This window comes from Erythrolamprus reginae, chromosome Z (assembly GCF_031021105.1).
Source record: "Erythrolamprus reginae isolate rEryReg1 chromosome Z, rEryReg1.hap1, whole genome shotgun sequence".
Lineage (NCBI taxonomy): Eukaryota > Metazoa > Chordata > Lepidosauria > Squamata > Dipsadidae > Erythrolamprus > Erythrolamprus reginae.
This window is the reverse complement of record NC_091963.1, coordinates 99,765,004-99,785,604: the sequence shown is the minus strand read 5'-3', so window position 1 is coordinate 99,785,604 and position 20,601 is coordinate 99,765,004. Positions and strand designations below refer to the sequence as shown.

Here is a 20,601-nt window from a genome sequence, read left to right as displayed (position 1 = left end):
TCATTTATAATCCAAGAAGCTTCATCAATTCTGGCTGGATGGTAATAGAGGGAGGGGAATAAAAGATTAGTTCTGACCAACATCTTTGAGTCACTAGTAAGGCATTTCAAGACAGGGGCACTCCTATAGAGGTTTATGACTGAATTCACAGTTGCACTAAACTATGATTAATTCATTATATTTTGTTGCCTAAGTGGCAGTTTGTCTGATGCATACAGTGACCTAAGTCACAATTAATGATGTACAAACCTCAATGCCTGGATTTTTATAACAAGTCAAACCAACTTAGCTACTAAAAACACATTTTAATTTAGCATGATGTCGGTATGCCTTTAGACTGATACAAGGAAATAAAATTATGTGGGGACTGTGAGAAATATGTATTGGCTTTGCTTCAGCTATCAAAATACAAACCTGATAGATTGAAGAGATGAATTGGCTGGAAAATCTAGACATCATATGAGAAAAGGTTGAGGCAAGCTATCTGAAAATTAATCAATATAAATAGCCGATCACCATACTGTGGCAAAACTCTGAAAGTGGAGGCATTGATTTGCCAATAGCATTTGAAAGAAAAAGATTGGCCTGGGCTTTGAATGCTTCATTACCAAAATAACACTGACAAACTAGAAGGAGTGGAGAACACTGTGACTGATCAGGCAGCCTCAGGAGATGGTGTTATGAGAAAAAGAACAAAAATTTTCCAGCGTGGCAGACTGGCGTATATCATAAGATATTTTTTGAGATTACACAAACACAAAGATTATTTTCTGGATGTATGTTTGCAAAAAGTAAAAATGACAAAAACGATCAATAACCAATTGCACTTTGCATTATTTATTATTTCTGCAACCTTTGCAAGTCCCCGCCAAAAGGCACGATAAAGAGTTGTGCAAAGAAGGATGAACGGCATTTCAGTGCATTATTAAGAACCAAAGTGTCACTTCATTTTTGTGCTTGTTAGGGGATCTTTTGCAAAGAGGTTTAGATGTGCTTTCGTTGATTTTCATTGGGAATGGAGACGGGGGGGAGGGAGGGGGGTGGAAGCCTCGGAGACCGTATCCGGACCAGCTCGTTGTGTGTAGAGCACGAGAGAAGTTTCAAAAAGCGGGGCCTTGTGGGGGGTGAGCCGGTTCGTTCTCTCAGGATCCGGAGAGGAGTCCACCATCCGCGCACGATGACATGGCCTGAGACAGACGGGTGAGTCCAGAAGGAACGAGTAGAAGGAAAGCGGGAGAGACGCTGAGAAGATAGGTTGGGGGCGGGGGGGGCGCCACGTGGGGAATAGGGGACACTAGAGATTCCAACTGGGGTCTTTGGGAGACGGGGAGTTTTAAGGAACGGGGACCACAAAGTTTGACGCCTGAGGGGGAGAGGGAACGTCTTGCTTTCCCTCCTGAAAGTGAACAGACAGTTGAGAGATATTTCGAAGTTCCATTGAGGGGTGGGGGTGGGCGGGCGCTGTACTTATGGAAAGGCCGGGAAATGGCGAGGCAGAAGCAAAAGGCGGGCTAACCGAATTTCGTTCCGTGGAATCGCTCAGTGGCAGATTAAAGAAAATGCCATGGGGCAGAGGCGATACTGGAAGGAAATACTACTTAAGTAGCCACAACTTTAAAAAAAAGACAAAAACACGCCAGGTTCAGTTGTTGAAATCAAAGGAGGGCAGAATTTGGAAAAGAGCTTGTTGCTGTCTGGGTTAAATTCCGCTTCTGGGCCTGCGACCAATGCCCCAGCCACCTGATAATACTGATGCAGTCATGTTAACTACAGAACAATAAATGGTACAAATAAAACAAAATCGAAAGCAGGTAAGAACAAGTTAGAAGGGGGTGTTGCTGTGGAGGGAGGGAAAAGAGAAGAGTGGGATGAAGTTTCTACTCACGATGGAGACAGAAGATACAAAGGCGGGTGACTCCTGTCCTGGCCATGCGAACAGAATGTATTTTAAGTGGAAAGAAGTGGAGAAATCAGAGAAAGAGATAAATTCTGTTGAATCAGATCCAGGTTCTTAAGTTTTGACCACCTTTTTTCTGCAGGCAATTGGCTTACATGGAGCCAGATCATTAGTCCAGCCAGCTCACTAATTTATTTCATTAGCCCTTGCACCGTTATATCTTTTGTAACAAAAGTGAGCTATGCTGCTTCTAAATGTAGAAATCTGGTTTTATCTGTAAACTTTGATGAACAATTTATGACTTTATTCCTAATACAGTTGGGAATCTATTTATGAGCTTTAACCTGCACAGGCTATTTAGTTTTCAGATAGTGCATTCCTTCTCTGTTGGTACTTCTGCTGCATTTGGAGGGGCAGGTTTAGCAGTACCTTGTATGATGAACCAACCTTTTCTGAATAAAACCAATTTTGTTGTATAAAACAAATGGAAACATACATTATCCCAATTATGCTACTTATGATGGTTAATATTATAATTATTAGTACCACTCTTGCAAAAATGCCGCTTTGCTGCATAATATAATCAAGAAAAAACCCCAACAGTTTTGTACCAATGAGCACTGTCTATTTACAGTGTTTTTAACACTGTCCAAAAAATATTTCTGGGAACCCCAAAGTAGGATGTAAAAGTTTTATTCCCTGCAATTGGTATGCTATATAATGTTTTTAATATAGTATTTATAATACTGATAGTTTTATCCTTCTTGAATATGGCTACTTTTCTCATGTTGGTAGCCATTTTTATATTTGTTGGTACTGGATTCCATAGTTTAGTTACATGTTCAATTTCTGATCCTTTTGCTTCCATTTCCTTGCATGATAAATATAAATATAAATACTTTATTGTCATTGTCAATATAACAAAATTGTCATTGACAATGAAAGTCACATGATGCCCAGAGACCAGTCCCAACATACTTAACAATAAAAAAAAAGTAGAAAAATATTTTGATAGGCCTTTTTCCATAACCATAATCATAATTCTTTTATGCATTTCTGCAGTGTATGGACATTTCAGGTGTTCTTTAATACATGTCCTCTATTTAAAATCTGAAGGTTAAATTGAAATTTATACAAAACCTTTATGAAACTGGTACTGTATTTTTCTCTATAATTGCCTGTAGAGAAATATTGTCTTTTTCATACATATTTTCATATCAATTCAAACGTGGGGTCAGTAATAAATGGCAAGCAGCCTCTTGCCATTTGCAGAATATTGGTCAATATTAGGATTGGTCATTAGGATCGGTTAACATTGGCAAGATGGCAAACAACATCATTGCATACTCACTCCTTTTGATCGTGCATGCAAAGTCAATATATGTATAATATTTATCTGTTATTTTCAAATTTTGACACACCCATCTTGCAGATGATACTGAAAATATAAACAGGGTTTATTTTTAGTTATTAATGTTGTATTTTCAAAATGATCTGGTTTACAGTACTGCTAAAAATATATGCTGTTAAGATATACATATCCTTTTGTTGCTCAAAGTGAATGCAAATAACAATGTACCAGCCTCATATTTCCCCACAAATAACAGTCTTGGGCGGTTGGTTCAGGTGAGGGAGAGTGATTAAGCCATATGAATCTCCATGGTAAAGTAGACTATAACATGTAACTCCCCAGAATAAGTGCAAATTGGTAACTACTTTTATCAAGTGCTTAGGTCAGTGATTAGCATATCATGGTCAAACACCTATAAAAGGAAGCAACCTAAATTTGACTGTTATTTATTTATTAAATTTATGTTTTTGTATTTTAGTCTTAAGAACCCAAGGTTGCATATCTAGCCTTTTTACCACTTTTTCTTGCAGCAACAACCTGGTGGTTAAATTAAGCTGAGAAATAATAAGTCTCAAAATTATCCAGTGAGTTTCCATGGCTCAGAGTTGACTGGGTATTCCTGCTTCCACATCCAACCATTGCACTGACTGAGAAATAATTGTAAGTCATGATTTAAACCACTAAGAAAGATTCATTGTAATGATTTAAATAAAGGTTTATTCACTAATCTGGAATATTTTTCTATAAAAATGTCTTCTTATTCAGTACAAGATCAGAAGATATTCATCAGTACTCAGAAAAAGATATAGATTTAATCTTTTAAAAGTGTATGCCATACTACTGCAATTAATTTATAAGTTGTATGAATTAATTCTAATTTAAAAATAGAATCATTTCACAGTTTTTAGTACCAAATAGGGATTGTAAAATTTAAAGATTTACAAATGAAATGTTCTGGAGAACTCTGGAACTTTTCATCCCCCTCCCTCCCCCTTTCCATCATGTTATTTCAAGACATAGTTCTGCAGTTTCCTGACGTAAATTGAATTGTGTATTGGTCATGGAGCTGTGTCTTGGATATGACTGTTTAGGTCAGAGTGCTGTATTTGGGACACACACTCTGTGCCCCAAAACACACACACAGCCTGTTGGATTGGATAGTTTATTCCAGAAACTGCTGCACTATCCCTGGAACTGCATGGTCTGAGAAGCATCAGGATGAACAAAGAGAAAACAGAATGGTTGTGTTCCTGAATTAGTAAGTTTTGTAAATCTTTAGCAAAGAAATACATACTCGAAAAGTCATTTAAAGATGATTCAGTGTCAGTTCAATTCAGTTATAATTATTTACTGTTTGAAGGAATCATAGCCGCTAAGAGAATGATAACCCATTTTTAAATTACTGTGTATGAAACATCTTGTTTGAATTTTACAGAGTAGATCAAGTGTCAGTTCTGTTAACTTACCTTTATATTATTAAATAGAAGTTATATTCATAATTATTTCACTGTCATAATTAATTTTGAAAAATGTCTTAGGAATGTTTTGTGGCTAAAACAAAGATGGTTATTTTTGATTTTTATCTGACCTGAATTAGAAATAATTCTCATTTCATTCAATGAAACTTCTTAACAAAAGTGCTTAAGATTACAGACACTATTTCAGTGGAATTTCTCTCTTAATGTCTTCTCCTGTCTTTGACTGTTAGAGGAAACATTTCCTTTAATTGTAGAGAATGAAAGGAGAAAAATAGGAACAAAATGTTTTATGACCCAAACTATTTTAATGAAATAATCAGTTTGACCTGTAGGTATTAGGAGAGTGCAAATCTACAACTGCAAAATGATTGGACTGCTCATTCACATTGTTATTACTCAAAAAACACTATGAAAACAGAACTTAATGTCCCCCTGGAGAATGGTTGAGAAGCATATAATGTTCATGCACTGTAATAAGGGGAGGAGAAAAGGGCTGTGTTGTGTTGTCTCAAACAATAGCCGGCTTAGAACGTATTTTCAGTGGCTGTCAAAACTTGTATTTTGATGAGCCGAGAAAGCGTTTGGCCTTCTCAATAATGTTTTCTTTGGGCAACATCCCCCTGTTCAGCATCTTGTTTTGTGGGTCATTTTTTATCACATATTTCTTGATGACTTCTTGGGGCTGAGTTTCTTTTCCTATCCTTCTGGAAATTCCTTGAGACTGTAAGTAGCTGACGACTGTAAGTATTTATAGTGTGAATCTGTTTCTTTAAAGGAAAAGAAATAGGTGCAATGTAAATCTTTCAAGCAAATTGCTTGAAATTCTGCTTTCTTTTAAAATAACATTAAAATATATATGATGTATGCTTAATATGAGAAGTATATTGCACATCTTTACTTTCTTGTCTTTTGAACTGTTGCCATATTGCAAAATTGTACAATTAAGTTTTACGATTTAAATTCACTGCTCGAAAAATGTTTATTGAATTGGTTTATGGAAGGCATATCTATTATTGAAGAAACAGTAATTGAACATAGATGACTATTGTAGTATATTATTGCTTATTTTTTACATTTGAATGATCTGGATTTATTTATTATCACAATGAGTTGTATGCTACCAAAATTGTTGGACACAACATGGCTTACATGGATTCTTTTTATGTTTTAATTCTTTCAAAAATATATTTTCTTGGACATGTAAGTTGCTACTTTTACCTTTTTAAAAAGTTATTTTTAAAAAAATATAGACAATATTTTTCCAAGTATTTGGAAAAAAGGAGCACTAATGTCCATTAAATTAATTTTTTATATTGTTAACTTATAAGCTTAGGATTTAAACTTCAATTGAAACCAAAGCTGGACTTTTTCAAAAAGATTTCTTTGTTTCTCTAACTCTTACACAGATGCACTGTTACATATACTTTTATTGCTTCCTTTGCTTTTTTAAACAGATTTTATAATTCTGAATCAAAGGAAAAATCAGAGTTAAAGTATCCATCTTTTATCTCTTAAAAAAAGGAAGAATTGGAGGAAAAGCACAGTCTAATAGCAAATTTCACATCTCTTTTTTTTTGGAATCTTAGAACCACAGGGAATACCTTTAAACAACCAATGATGGGCTGTGCATTTGATTTTAGGGTGCAAGAAATTTATTTAATGTTTAGAACGATACCTAAAAATTAAGGTATTCTCTAACCCAGGCTTAGCTGTGTGCAAGTCCTTATTTGTTTAATGTTTAATTAGCTGCTTCAATTGCCAACAAATGCAAGGATTGCAATACAAACTTCAAAAACAACTATCACATAGCTAATGGTAAGGTAAATATCACCCATTCAAATTGGGAAATAATAATATAAAACAATATACAGTATATCATACCAGGTCACAAATCACCCTGCCCTTAGCTATGTTTAAGAAAAAAAGATCTTGTTTCTAAAGCATAAGTCAATGGTGTGGCTTATATTTAAATGGTTGTCCATTAGGACTCTTCGATCCCTCTCACAATTTCTACATTTGGTTTTTCTTGTCTTTGTGTAAAACCTTGCTTTTCTCACCATTGAATTTCATTTTATTAGATAGAGTCCAATATTCAGGTTTGTCGAGATCCTTCTGTATCTTGAGCCTCTCTCCTGGAGTCTTGGCTATTGCCTCCAGTTTAGTGTTGTCTGCAAATTTGATGAGTTCTCTTTCTATCCCCTCATCTTAATAGTTTATGAAGATATTTAGGAATACTGGGTGTAAGACATGATTGTCTAAGATGTATTTGAACTAGGAATGAAATGCTATCGGTTCAGTCCGGTACGGGTGTACTGGTAGTGATGGCTGCCTGTGGTTCAGAGAACTAGTGTAGCGGCAGCGTGAGGCTCCGCCCAGCCATCCAGATATCGTCATTTTCTTCTTTTCACCCTCTGTGCATGCGCAAAGCTTGCGCTTGTGCAAAGGGTGAAAAAATGTGCATGACATTCGTGTCTGCTTGCTTCTGAACCAGTAGGGAAGGTAAGTAAATTTCACCACTGGTTTGAACCCATTGTTTGTCTTCCATAGATATATAGATGGATTTGGGGCCCAGTTGAACTTCGGTATATTAAATAGATCTGTGATGGCGAATCTTTTTTCTCTCTGGTGCTGAAAGAGCGTGTGCGTGCTATCATGCATGCACAAGTGCCCACACCCATAATTCAATGCCTGCAGAGGGCAAAAACAGCTTCCCTTGCCCCCCTGGAGGCCCTCTAGAGGCTGGAAACGGCCTGTTTCCCAAATTCTGGTGGGCCCAGTAGGCTTTTGTTTCACCCTCCCCAGGCTCCAAAAGGTTCCCTGGAGCCAGGGGAGGGTAAAAACGCCCTCCGCCATCTCCCTGGAGGCTCTCTGGAAGCCAAAAACACCTTCCCAGAGCTTCGTGCAAGCCAGAAATCAACTAGCCAACAGACACATGCACGTTGGAGCTGAACTAGGGCAGTGGCTCATGTGCCAGCAGATATTATTATTATTATTATTATTATTATTATTATTATTATTATTATTATTATTAATTATTTATTAGATTTGTATGCTGCCCCTCTCCGTAGACTCGGTGCGGTTCACAACAATAACAAAGACAATGTAAGACCAAATCTAATAATTTAAAAAACACTAAAAACCCCATTATTAAAAGCAAACATACACACAAACATACCATGTATAAACTATATAGGCCCGGGGGAGATGTCTCAGTTCCCCCATGCCTGACGGCAGGGATGGGTCTTAAGAACTTTACGAAAGGCAAGGAGGGTAGGGGCAGTTCTAATCTCCGGGGGGAGCTGGTTCCAGAGGGTCGGGGCTACCACAGAGAAGGCTCTTCTCCTGGGTCCTGCCAAACGATATTGTTTAGTCGACGGGACCCGGAGAAGGCCAACTCTGTGGGACCTAACTGGTCGCTGGGATTCATGCGGCAGAATATATGGCTTCGTGTGCCCCCCGTGCCATAGGTTCGCCATCACTGAAATAGATACTCCATATATAATATGAAATTGTTTGTAAATACATTCATTAACACAAAAGTAAAACACTGATAATCTCCTAGTTGTACAACTATGTGTTCTTGCTGCTGTTTCTTTATTTGAAAAAATTTGCATTTTATTTGGCTTTTGTAACTCAACTGTCCCGTTATTAAGAACATCTCTAAATGTCTTTACGCTGCTGAGTTTATTACTAGTTGAATGTTATCCCTGATAAACAGTTAACATATAAAAACAAAATAAAATGCAAAATTCAGTTTTGGGCATGCAACTTTAAAATAGAGTTCTCTTGACTTTATCCAGGATATAATAAAGGAGAGAGATATTTTTTTCTATTTAAATCATGAAGGGGAGGAATATAAATTTAGAGTCACTTTTCTGATAGCATGGGAAATGTTCTAGAATCAGTAGTGATATTAGTAAGTTCACTTTACAGATATGGCTATATCATAATCCAGCTTTCTATACCTTGTTTCCTGGTATTTTGAATTAATGTTTAATTTTAGTAAGTAATGAATTTTTATTTTTGCACGTGTGATTAAATCTAGATTTGAAATTAAATAAATGGACTAGGTCTAGGTTTAGTTAGTAAGATAAATTAAGAAAGTCGAGATACTTGACCTCTCTTATAATGTCCCTGAATTAAAGTATAGTATGGGAGGAAAAGTGCTTATAAGAACTGTGCAGCAGCCAGGATTCATAGGGGGAAAAGCAGTTCAATACTTGTCACACTTCTTTAACTCAAATGTTTTTCTTGAGAGGAATATGTAAAAGCTCAAGAAGAATGGCAGGTTCTTTAAGGAGAGTTGACAGATGTTATGTGAGCAGTCCCATGGATTCCAAATCACCTTCTTTGGAAGAGCCCCATAGCTCATTAATCTCCCTTCCTATTTTACTCAGATATACACTATCATAATTACGTCAAATCATTATGAATCAATGTTTTTCAACTTTTGGGAATTACTGAACACATTTGGAACTTGGAGAATATGTAATGATTGTCAAGGAGTGTTTCACTCCTAAAGAAATAACCAATTAGTATGCAAAAAGAAATGTACATACGGTATATAAAAATAACTGTATTTGCCCCTCAAAATATTCCACTGTATCCCTTAGCTCCCCAGATACTTCTACATTGCTCCAATTTATCTTGCCTGGTAAGAAGGGGGGAGGAGAGTGGGCCTTTCTTCTAATAAAGCACTGTACTGCAGCCACCCATCCTTTTCTAAGAATGCCTGTGGGATCTTTGTGGAACTCATATGCATTGAAAATGCAGATAAAGCTGAGGTTGCTTTGCATCATTCGATAAAATCATGGCAGGGAAGCAGTAATAGGAAATAGTATTAGATGCATAATGCCAACATGGTTGTATTGTGTATGTTTGGTTTCTTAAATAAGGGTCTTTTAAATTAATTTAAATATTAGATTTGTTACATATTTTTTCATTATTGTTGTTAGCCGCCCCGAGTCTACGGAGAGGGGGGGGGCATACAAATCTAATAAATAAACAAACAAACAAACAAATAAATAATGGTTGGGCCCAGTAACATTATTATTGTGGGTGGCTATTTCATTCCACAAATTCTTACAATGCTATCATAGAAATAAACTGTTAAAAGTATGAAAGAACTGTTAGACCCATGACTGTTAGACTTTAATTGTTGTAGAAAGTACTCCTTATTTCTTGTATATACATGTGTATAAAAATTGCATTTGCATCTTGAGGGATAGTAACTGTCAGAAGCCATTGGCCATGTAAAATAGAATGGTATGTAGAAAATACTGGACTTCCCCATAAGTCTTACAAAATAAGTATGGAGAATAGATCTGATACAGATAAATAGCAGTGGAAACTATTCCCACAGCAGATATACAAGAATGAAAACCACCGTTGTGCTCTGGTTGTGTTTCATATGACCAGCTGGTTAGCACTAATTTTAGTTTGTTGTTGATTTGTTCCAGCAAAGTAAATAGTCTGAGGTTTGTCTGTTGCTGGATCCTGTGTGTGAGAAGTAAATTCAGAATACTGTATTTAGTATAGTTTCTGGGTTGGGCACTAAGAAGCTAAAGAAGAAAGTACCTAGTCCACGGAGAGGGGCGGCATATAAGTCCAATTAATAAATATTAAAATATTTTTAAAAGAAATTCAGAGCTACCGTGAAAATGGCAAGCCCATGTCAAACCTTCCTCTTCCCTGTCTTTGAGCAACAAAATCTACTTTCCTCAGCCAGTAATGCTGTCTATGGATGGATAAATTATACCACACTTGAAGGGCATATCTTCCCTCTGTCCTTCAAGACCATGCTGGTTTTAAGGAGTTTTGTGAATCTTGGATTTTGTTTCCTTTAAATCTTTCTGCAACTGCGATTTCACAAATGATCTTAAGGTTGTTGATGCTTGATTAGGCTGCATTCCTGATCTATATTTTCAGTATATTCATGTTGAATCATAGGGCTATTTCATGTAAATTAAGGTCATGAATAGGTTTGAACAAAAAGCCATCTTACAGTCTAAGAATATTGCTCATAACTTTGGGGAAAAGGACAAAAATGCTTTGTAAATGGTGCTAATGTTGTCATTGCCCTATGGATTGAGAGCTCGGTCTTTTCATATGCGTCACAAAAAGTTAGCATGTGTACTTGTTACCCTTGTCCTATGAATGGCTCATTATTTCAGCATATAATTTCCTTTTTTTAAACCACCCTCTTCTTTCCAGTGATAAATTTTAAAAATATGTACAGTATTGAATTTCCATGAGTGCCCAACTATGATGTGACAGTATCTTTTTCCTATTTCTGCAAAGTTTAAAAACCTTATCAATAATCAAAATGCTGCTCAGCAATGTAATCTTGCTGTGGTTTGAAACAGCTATGCTTTGACAGTTTAACTTTTTCATGATTTATTTTAAAATTCAGATTTAAACTTCTGGTTTACCAAGATCTAATGACATAATAGCACTTAATATAAAAGTTTTTAAAGAGCAGGTTTTCAAATGGCTTCAGACATACATTTGTGATAATGATTGAGGCTTGACTATTAACAGAAAAATTTAAATATAGTGGTACCTCTACTTAAGAACTTAATTTGTTCCATGACCAGGTTCTTAAGTAGAAAAGTTTGTAAGTAGAAGCATTCTCCACTGCTTCTGGAAGGAGAGTCCAGGATGGGCTAACCCTCAATCTTATTGGTTGAGACTGAGTTATAAATTAACATGTTAATTAGGCACCGCCCCTTGCCTGCCCCCAAGGGCTCAGTTTTTAAAACTCAGTCATTGGAATGAGACATATGAGTTTTTGCTTAGTGATTTAATGTGATAATTAAGTCTATTTAATGTGATAATTAAAATGAATTTTTACTAACATGTTTTCTTTCTCCTTTCTATTTTACTGTTTTTCAGATGCAGTTGACAAGTAGGGGTCTCTGCCCTCAGTGGGCACCACCCCCATCGTTTGTCCCTGTGGAACCTCTTCCCTCAGAGGGTACCGTTTCGAAGGGGGACTCAGCCTCAGGTCCCTGACCTCAGCGGTCAGACCGGGCTGCAGCCAAAGGTGGGGGGGTCCGCCCCCCCCACTGGGAGGCTGTTTGGAGGAGCTGGAGGGTCGAAGCTCCCTTCCAGGCTGCCCAGGAGCGGATCGCCGCATAACGCCGCTGCCGCTATCGCTCGCCGCCAGCCGATCAGCTGTTCGGCGCTAAGAGCGGATCGCCGCCGGAACGGCCGCCGCCGCCGCCGCCGCCGCCGCCACCGCCATTAGAGGCAGAGCCAGGGCCAGGGAATAAGGCCTCTGGTTGCAAGAAGCGCGCGCGCGCGCGCGCGCTGAGGAACATATGTTCGGCGGCCTCATTGACAGCTTCCCATATGATCGGCGGCTCCCCGGGCTTCCGGGGATCGATCGGCCGCCGCGGCAGCAGGCATTTCGGCTCGGGGACCTCAGGCTCTCTGATAGCCGCCGGGGGATGAAGGGCAAAGGCGTTTGCCGCCCTCACTACTCGCGCCCGCCATTTTGGATATATTTCGGGCCGCGTAACGGTTACTGCCGCCATTTTTTTTTTTTGATGGAAATTGGCGGGAACCCCCCCCCTACCTCCTCACTCTCCTCATAGTCCTCCTATCAGGTTGGAGGGATGGCATGAGTGGGTGGAGTCTTCGTGGGCAAAGACCGTTCGCCATTTTGTGGAGGAGAAAAAGCCTCGGTCGGTAGTTTTTACTTCACCGCAGAGCTGTGTTTGGTCAATTGCCTTGTTTCCTGCAAAGGATTATTCTGTGAGTACCATGGAGCCAACTGTCCCCGGGCCAGAGAAGGTGGCATGCCCAGATGCAGTGGCTAAGGCCAAAGATAAGGCCAAATCCAAGCCCAAATCGCAGGGGACTTCCTCCTCAGCTCTCAGAGAAGCCGAAAGGAGGATTCAGGCACTCGAGCAGAGGTTGGAGACTGTTTTCCAGGCCCCCTCCCTGTCTACAGGACCTATGCCAGGCCAATTACCATCAGGAGCCTTAACACCACGCTCCATGCCTCAAGGGGATTTGTTGCCAGGCAGGGATTGGTCCCCAGATCGCCAGCTTACTCACCAGGCCCCAATGCCGGTAAGCAGGCCAGGGTCTGCCAGTAATACAAGGCCTTCATGGGGTTTTTCGCCTCAAGCAACTGTAGGCCCAACTGCTTCATTCACCCCCACAGCTGCTGGACTCAGGAATCAGAGTGACACCTGGCAGAATTTATCTCCTGCCCTGCAGGAGATGATTACCAATGTATACTCACAAGGAGTAGCATCGGGGGTGCAACAATGCAGTCAACAGCCCCATCAACCAGCCCGGAATTTGTGGTCTGCACCGCCCCTTTCAGGTTTGGAGTTCTCAGAGGGAACATTACAGGAGGACAGCGACAAGGATTATGACTTGTCAGATGATGAGACAACCCCTGAGCCACCTTCAGTGGCTGGACTCTTTAAGCCTGCCTTGTTTAGGACTTTATTACACAAGGCAAAGCTAGCGGTGGATCTCCCTGGTCCTGCCAAAGCCGCTGAAACACCAAGGTCAACTATCCTACTGACAGAACCCAAACCTGAAACAGACCATATCCCGGCACCAGATATATTCATACAAAACGCCAAAAGACCATGGCAGCAACCAGCGGCAGCTCAAGGCCCTTCAGCGTTGGAACGCAAATTCTATACCTGTGATGAAGAGCTGGAGAATCTACTCCAATTTCCACCAATTGACCACCCAGTGGTAAACCTGGTGTCTAATGCCATGGTTCCTGCTGAGTCCGGGGATAATTTGAAACCCGAGGACAGGAAAGCAGAGATCCTCCTCCGGAAATCGCATGCCATGTCTGGATGGGGCTTTCGAGCAGCGGCCGCTGCTTCCTTCTTCAATAGGGCTTCCATAGCATGGATTGAAGAAATGATGTCAAAACTGGGACCGGAAGATGGTAGGCTGCGGCAGGACTTGAGTAAACTGCTGGCCGCAGCGGAGTTTTCGGCTGACGCTACTCTCCACGCTGCCAAATTCTCAGCGAGAGGGATGGCCACAACGCTTTCATCCAGACGCCTGTTGTGGCTAAGGAACTGGCAGGCTGACACCAAATCCAAGTGGCGCCTGGCCTCCTCACCTTTCCGCGGCGCTGACCTCTTCGGGGAGGTGCTGGATAAAGTCCTTATTGAAGATAAGGATAAGAGGAAGGTCCTCCCCAGGTCCAACAGGCGGCAGGACAGGCGGACTACACCGTACAACAGACGCCAGTCCTTTCGTTGGGACAACTCCTCTGGATCAGGCCACAACCAGCGGCCATATTCGCAGGGCCGATTCAACCAGCCCTCCTCCTTTCGAAATGACCGGTCAGGGTTCCAAGACAGAACCAGAGGATATCAACAGGCTAGACGCCCGTTTAGAGGCACTAGCCAGAGGGGCTTCAAACGCCCCAAATGACTTCCAAGACGGCCAACCGTTAGGAGGGAAGCTCCGCCTTTACAGCTCATTCTGGCGAGCCACCTCCTCGGACAAATGGGCTATAGCCACGGTGTCGCGAGGCCTCCGATTAGAGTTCCTTCAGCCCCCGCCCAACCGTTTCATCCAGTGCCCGACACCTCGGGACCCTGCCAAGAGTCAAGAGTTGTTTCAAGAGATAGCACACCTTTTACGTATACAGGCCATAGAGCCGGTACCACAGAACGACTGGAGAACCGGTTTCTACTCAATGATCTTTACTGTGCCAAAATCATCGGGAGGTTGCCGTTTGATCCTGAATTTGAAGCAACTAAACCTGTACATTCTGTACAGGAAATTCAGGATGCACTCGTTGCAGACCATCCTGACGGCAATACGCCTCCAGGACTTTTTAACATCACTGGACCTGAAGGAGGCGTACCTCCATGTGCCGATTTATCCTCCTCATCGACGGTTCCTACGGTTTTGTGTCGAGGGCGTACACTACCAATACAAGGCCATGCCATTCGGCCTTTCTTCAGCGCCCCGCACATTCACCAAGCTACTGGACGTCCTCACGGCGAGCCTGCGCGCACAATCGGTGCGTCTAATGGCTTATTTGGACGACATCGTGATCTTGTCCACCTCACGTGCCCAGGCTCAACAAGATCTCGCACTGACGATGAGGACCTTGACGGAGCACGGCTTTACCATCAATGTGCCCAAGAGTCAGCTGATTCCATCTACCACTCTCCTACATCTGGGCTCCATCATCGACACGACTTCGTGCATGGTGTACCTCTCCCCGGAGAGAAGGAAGAACATAAGGTCTCTCATCTCATCCGTCCGGAGAGACAAACGGTCATCTCTGGCCTTTTTGTCCAAGGTGCTGGGGACCTTGGTCTCCTGCATCGGGATAATTCCGTGGGCCAGACACCACATTCGGAACCTTCAATGGTTTCTACTGCCAGCCCAGAAGGTTCGGACCAGCCATTCCACCATGCGGGTTCGTCTCCCAAAGGAGGTAAAGGACTCTCTAGTGTGGTGGGTCTCCCCAGCCTTGTGCCGTGGACTATCGTTCAGCACGCACGACCTAGTCACTCTAACTACAGACGCCAGTCTCTCGGGTTGGGGAGCGCATATTGGCCATCGGTGCGCCCAAGGCCTCTGGTCCAAGGAGGACCTCAACCCGGTAAACATAAACTTTCTGGAGCTCAGGGCAGTTTTCCTAGCTCTCCAGCACTTTGTTCCTTTTCTTCACAACAAACATGTTCTGGTCCTGACGGACAACATCGCGACCAAGGCCTACCTCAACCATCAGGGGGGTACGAGGTCGCGACGTCTCATGCAGGAAGCCTCGGCCCTTTTCACCTGGGCCGAGAGGAATCTGGCATCATTATCAGCGGAGCACATCGCGGGGGTCGACAATACTCAGGCCGATTGGCTGAGCAGGACCACTCTCGACCCGACAGAATGGAAACTGGATTCGCGATTGTTCCAAAGAATCACGGAGATTTTCGGTACACCTCTGGTGGACATGTTCGCGACACACACCAATGCGCAGCTCCCCAGATTTTACACCCGTTTCCCTTCGCCCAAGGCGGAGGGAGTGGATGCTCTCACCTCCCGCTGGCCGCAGGGTCTCCTCTACGCCTACCCGCCGACGAAGATTCTACCGAAGGTGGTGGACAAGATTTTGCGGGAGAGGGCAGAGGTGATTCTGGTCGCTCCATACTGGCCACGCAGACCGTGGTTTTCGGATCTAGTGTCTCTTTCAACATCCCCACCGTGGAGGATCCCGGACAGAGAGATATCCCTCAGCCAGGGATCGGTCAGTCATCCGGAACCCCAATGGTTTCAACTGACCGTCTGGAGATTGAGCGGAACAGGTTGAGGGGACATCATTTACCTGATGACATCATCTCAACGATACAGGCGGCTCGACGACCATCCACCTCGAGAATATACCAGGCCACCTGGTCAGCCTTCTGCAAATTCTGCCAGGAGAACAGTACTGACACGGAGGCGGCCTCGGTGTTGCAGGTATTGGGGTTCCTCCAGGCGGGTCTGGATCGGGGATTAGCCCCCAATACCCTCCGGAGGCAAGTTGCAGCCCTGTCCACAATCATTAGGACCGGTGAGCAGAGGTCCTTATCTTTCCATCCTTGGGTCAAGGACTTCCTTAAGGGCGCTGCAAACACTCACCCTCCCACAATCCATCGTTTTCCATCATGGGACCTGTCGTTAGTGTTAAATGCATTGACTGGTCCACCGTTTGAGCCATTAAGGTCCATACCACTTAGGTTCTTAACGATTAAGACAGCCTTCCTGGTGGCTGTGACCTCGGCCAGGAGGGTTTCGGACATATCTGCGCTCTCTGTACGTTCTGATCTTTGTATATTTTATCCTGACCGGCTAGTCCTAAGGTTAGATCCAGCGTTCCTGCCTAAGATTAACTCTTTATTCCACAGGAAGCAGGAAATAGTGTTGCCTGATTTTTGTGCTGGTGGGAATCATCCGTTAGAGCTCAGGTGGCACAAACTGGATGTCAGGAGAGCCGTAAAAATTTATATTCGGCGGACAGAGCCATTTAGGCGGTCCGAAAGGATGTTTATTTCTTTTTCACAGACTAAATCGGGGCTTGGGGTTTCCCCCAAGTCAATCAGTCGTTGGATTCGTGAGTGTATTGCTGAAGCCTACGAAACCACCACTCAGACTCTACCTCAGGGGATCACTGCTCATTCCACTCGCAGTGCAGCCACTTCAGCAGCCTGGAGGACCCAGGCGTCGGCTGAGGATATATGCCGGGCAGCAACGTGGTCTGCGCCTTCTACCTTCATCCGGCATTACAAACTGGACACGTATGCCTCAGCTGAGGCTTCTTTTGGGAGAAGAGTTTTGCAGACGGTTTGTTCTACTGTTAATCCCTGAATCTGCACTCTCCCACCCTTGGACTAGAACTGGGGCATATCCCATCCTGGACTCTCCTTCCAGAAGCAGTGGAGAAGAACCGTTGTACCTACCTGAACGGTCTTCTCGATGCTCTGGAAGGAGAGTCCAGACCCACCCAAGTAATCGTTTGATTCAAGGGATTTGGGTTGTTTTTTGTCTAATCGTTATGTTTCATAAGGGTTCAATAAAATTGTGTTGGATATTAATGACTTCGTTTTTTAAAACTGAGCCCTTGGGGGCAGGCAAGGGGCGGTGCCTAATTAACATGTTAATTTATAACTCAGTCTCAACCAATAAGATTGAGGGTTAGCCCATCCTGGACTCTCCTTCCAGAGCATCGAGAAGACCGTTCAGGTAGGTACAACGGTTCATTTTTCCCATAGGAATGAATGTAAAAGCAAATAATGTGTGAAAACCCATTAGGAAAGAAATAAAAGCTTGTAATTTGGGTGGGACGAAGAGGAGGAGGACAGTCGCTGCCGAAGGAAGAAGGTGAGGTGAGATGAATAAAAAAAATCCAAAACTTAAAGGCTTAAAAGAAAAAAAAGAGGGACTCGCTTTGGGCTGCCAAAGCCTCCTTAAGAGCCACGGAAAGGCTCCTCTGGCAGGCCAGAAAAGCTCGAGATGGCCAGAATGAAAGGGGGAATGGTCCATGTGCCGCTCTCAAATTTCTTGGAAATTTTTTCCGGGCTCGGGTTCTTAAGTAGAAAATGGTTCTTAAGAAGAGGCAAAAAAATCTTGAACACCCGTTTTCTATCTAGAAAAGTTCTTAAATAGAGGTATTCTTAGGTAGCGGTACCACTGTATTTTGGGAGTCCTTGACTACTGTTGAGTTTGCAGTAATGTCTATAGAGAACAAAAGACATAGGAATCCTGGAATTAATGTGGTCGGTTGCAAGAACAGTTTATTGTTTGTCTAATAAGAAGTAAAAATGAATAACAAAAGTTTAAAAAATATTCTGAAGATCCACTCTGAAGTCTGACTTCTGAATGTGCACCTATTATTCACATTGCTTTGATGTCTGTTTTCAGATCCTTTCAGATAGGGAAGGAAGGAAGGAAGGAAGGAAGGAAGGAAGGAAGGAGGGAGGATTTCTTCATATGTTCCCAATTTATCAGATAGAAAATGCTCACATTTCTGCCTATCAGACATTTGAATTAACAATACAGTTAATTAAATGAGTTGTAGACTGAAGTTGTATTATGAATTTGAAGTTCTTCCTGAGCTATAAACAAAATGGTGGTAGAGTTGTGTGTATGCTTGCAAGTTTAAATTTTAATCGGGTGAGTTAATCCAAGAGACAAGGCAAATTTTTGAGTGGGTTTTCCCCCCGTTATTTCTTTAAACTAATTTTCTAATTTTTGGAAGGACCAGTTTTGCTTATTGGGGCATAATGATATGTTCTTAGGATTATGCAGGATTAGTTTATCTCCTCTTTTTAATAATAGATTGTTAGTTTCTTTACCTTCCTTAAGAGATGGATCTATAAAACAAAAACTTCATCAAAAAAGCGCAACAAAGAATGTTCTTTCTGTGCCAATTCGGAAAGCTCAAACTGCCCAAGGAACTGCTGATACAGTTCTACAGAGGAATCATCTACACCTCTATAACTGGTTGGGTTCTGCAACCCAACAAGACAGACACAGACTTCAGAGGATAATCAGAACTGCAGAAAAAACAATTGCTACCAACCTGTCCTCCATTGAGGACCCGTATACTGCACGAGTCAAAAGGAGGTCTGAAAATATTTACAACACCTCATCCTGAACCCAGACTGCCTCAACTCCTACGCTCAAAACGATGCTATAGAGCAGTGTTTTTCAACCAGTGTGCCGCGGCATACTAGTGTGCCGTGAGACATGGTCAGGTGTGCCGCGAAGCTCAGAGAGAGAAAGAAAACAAGAGAGAGTGAAAGAAAGAAAGAGAAAGAGAGAGAGAGAGAGAAAGAAAGAAAGAGAGAAAGAAAACAGAGAAAGAGAGAGGGAGAGAAAGAAAGCAAGAGAGAGAAAGAAAGAGAGAGAGAGAAAGAAAGAAAGAAAGAGAGAGAGAGAGAAAACAAGAGAGAGAAAGCAAGCAAGAGAGAGCAAGAGAGAGAGAGAAAGAAAGAGAGAGAGAGAGAGAAAGAAAGAGAGAGAGAAAGAGAAGGAGGGAACGTGGGAGAGAGAAAGACATAGAGGGAGGGAGGGAGAAAGAGAGCAAAAAAGAGAGGAAGGAAGGAAGGAAGAGAGAAACAAAGAGGGATGGAGAGAGAGAGAGAAAAGAAGGGAGGGAAAGAGAAATAGAGCGAAAGGGAGGAAGAGAGAAAAAATTTTGTCCAAACTTTTTTAGCCCGGCCCCCCTCAATGTGCCCCAGGGTTTTGTAAATGTAAAAAATGTGCCATGGCTCAAAAAAGGTTGAAAATCACTGCTATAGAGCACTGCATACCAAAACAACTAGAAACAAGAACATTTTTTTCCTGAACGCCATCATTCTGCTAAACAAATAATTCCCTCGATACTGTCAAACTATTTACAAAGTCTGCACTACTATGAATCTTCTCATCGTTCCCATCACCCATCTCCCACTAATGACTGCATGACTGTAAGTTTGTTGCTTATATCCTTACAATTTATATCGACTGGTTCCTAATATGATTTGATTGCTTATTTGTACACAGACTATAATTAAATGTTGTGCCTTATGATTCTTGATGAACTTAACTTTTCTTTTATGTACACTGAGAGCATATTCCTTGTGTGTCCAATTACATTTGGCCAATAAAATTCTATTCTGTGCTATTCTATTCTATGCTATTCTATTCTATAGTGAGAGTTATTTCTTTTACTATTTTACATGTTGAAAATACAAATTGCTACATTGCTTTAGTGGGGGAATAAAGATCATGATGTTTTCCATTTAATCATATCTGACTTTTGGCACTTCTATGGGCCAGGTCTCTCCATATCTTTCAATCTTACACCACTTCTTTGAGTTGCACTGTGCTCTGTTTGGTGTCAACCTTGATAGTGTTCAGCTACCATGTACTTTGGCGGCCTGATTTACTTTTATCATTAATTCTTCAAAACATACTTGCTTTCTCCAGTGAATTCCCCAACATGGCCTTATCACTTCGAGGATTGATTATTGCAATGCTCTTTACATGGGGCTACCTTTGAAGAATGTTCAGAGACTTCAGCTAATCCAAAATGCATCTGCGAGAACTGTCTGGGCTTACCAAGGTTTGCCTATGTATTTACCTGTCTCTGTGAGCTGCATTGACTGCCGGTTGGTCTCTGAACGCAATTCAAAGTATTGGTTACTTACCGTTACTACCTATAAAGCCCTACATGGCTTAGGACCAAGTTATCTTTGGGACTGCCTCCAGCCTCACGTATCGCAGTGACTGGTTAGAGCCCACAGAGTCAGTCTTCTCCAGGTCCTGTCAGCCAGGCAATGCCGGCTGGTGGGCCCAACAGGAAGGGCCTTCTCTGTGGTGACTCCAACCCTCTGGAACTAAACCCC

At 42.0% G+C, this 20,601-nt stretch overlaps 1 protein-coding gene across 3 annotated transcripts in view; it reads left to right on the top strand.

Annotated features, from left to right (window-relative positions):
• Nucleotides 1-1,036: 1,036 nt before the first annotated feature.
• GJC1 (gap junction protein gamma 1) overlaps nucleotides 1,037-20,601 on the top strand; it is a 36,151-nt gene continuing 16,586 nt past the window's right edge. Inside the window, exons 1-2 of one of the 3 annotated variants that reach the window (XM_070729772.1) lie at nucleotides 1,037-1,200; nucleotides 3,779-3,908. The gene's annotated coding sequence lies outside the window, so the exon portion shown is untranslated. Of the gene's footprint in view, nucleotides 1,201-3,778; nucleotides 3,909-4,448; nucleotides 4,507-5,203; nucleotides 5,467-20,601 lie in introns of those variants that run through there. The other 2 variants (XM_070729774.1, XM_070729773.1) reach the window with 2 other exon arrangements.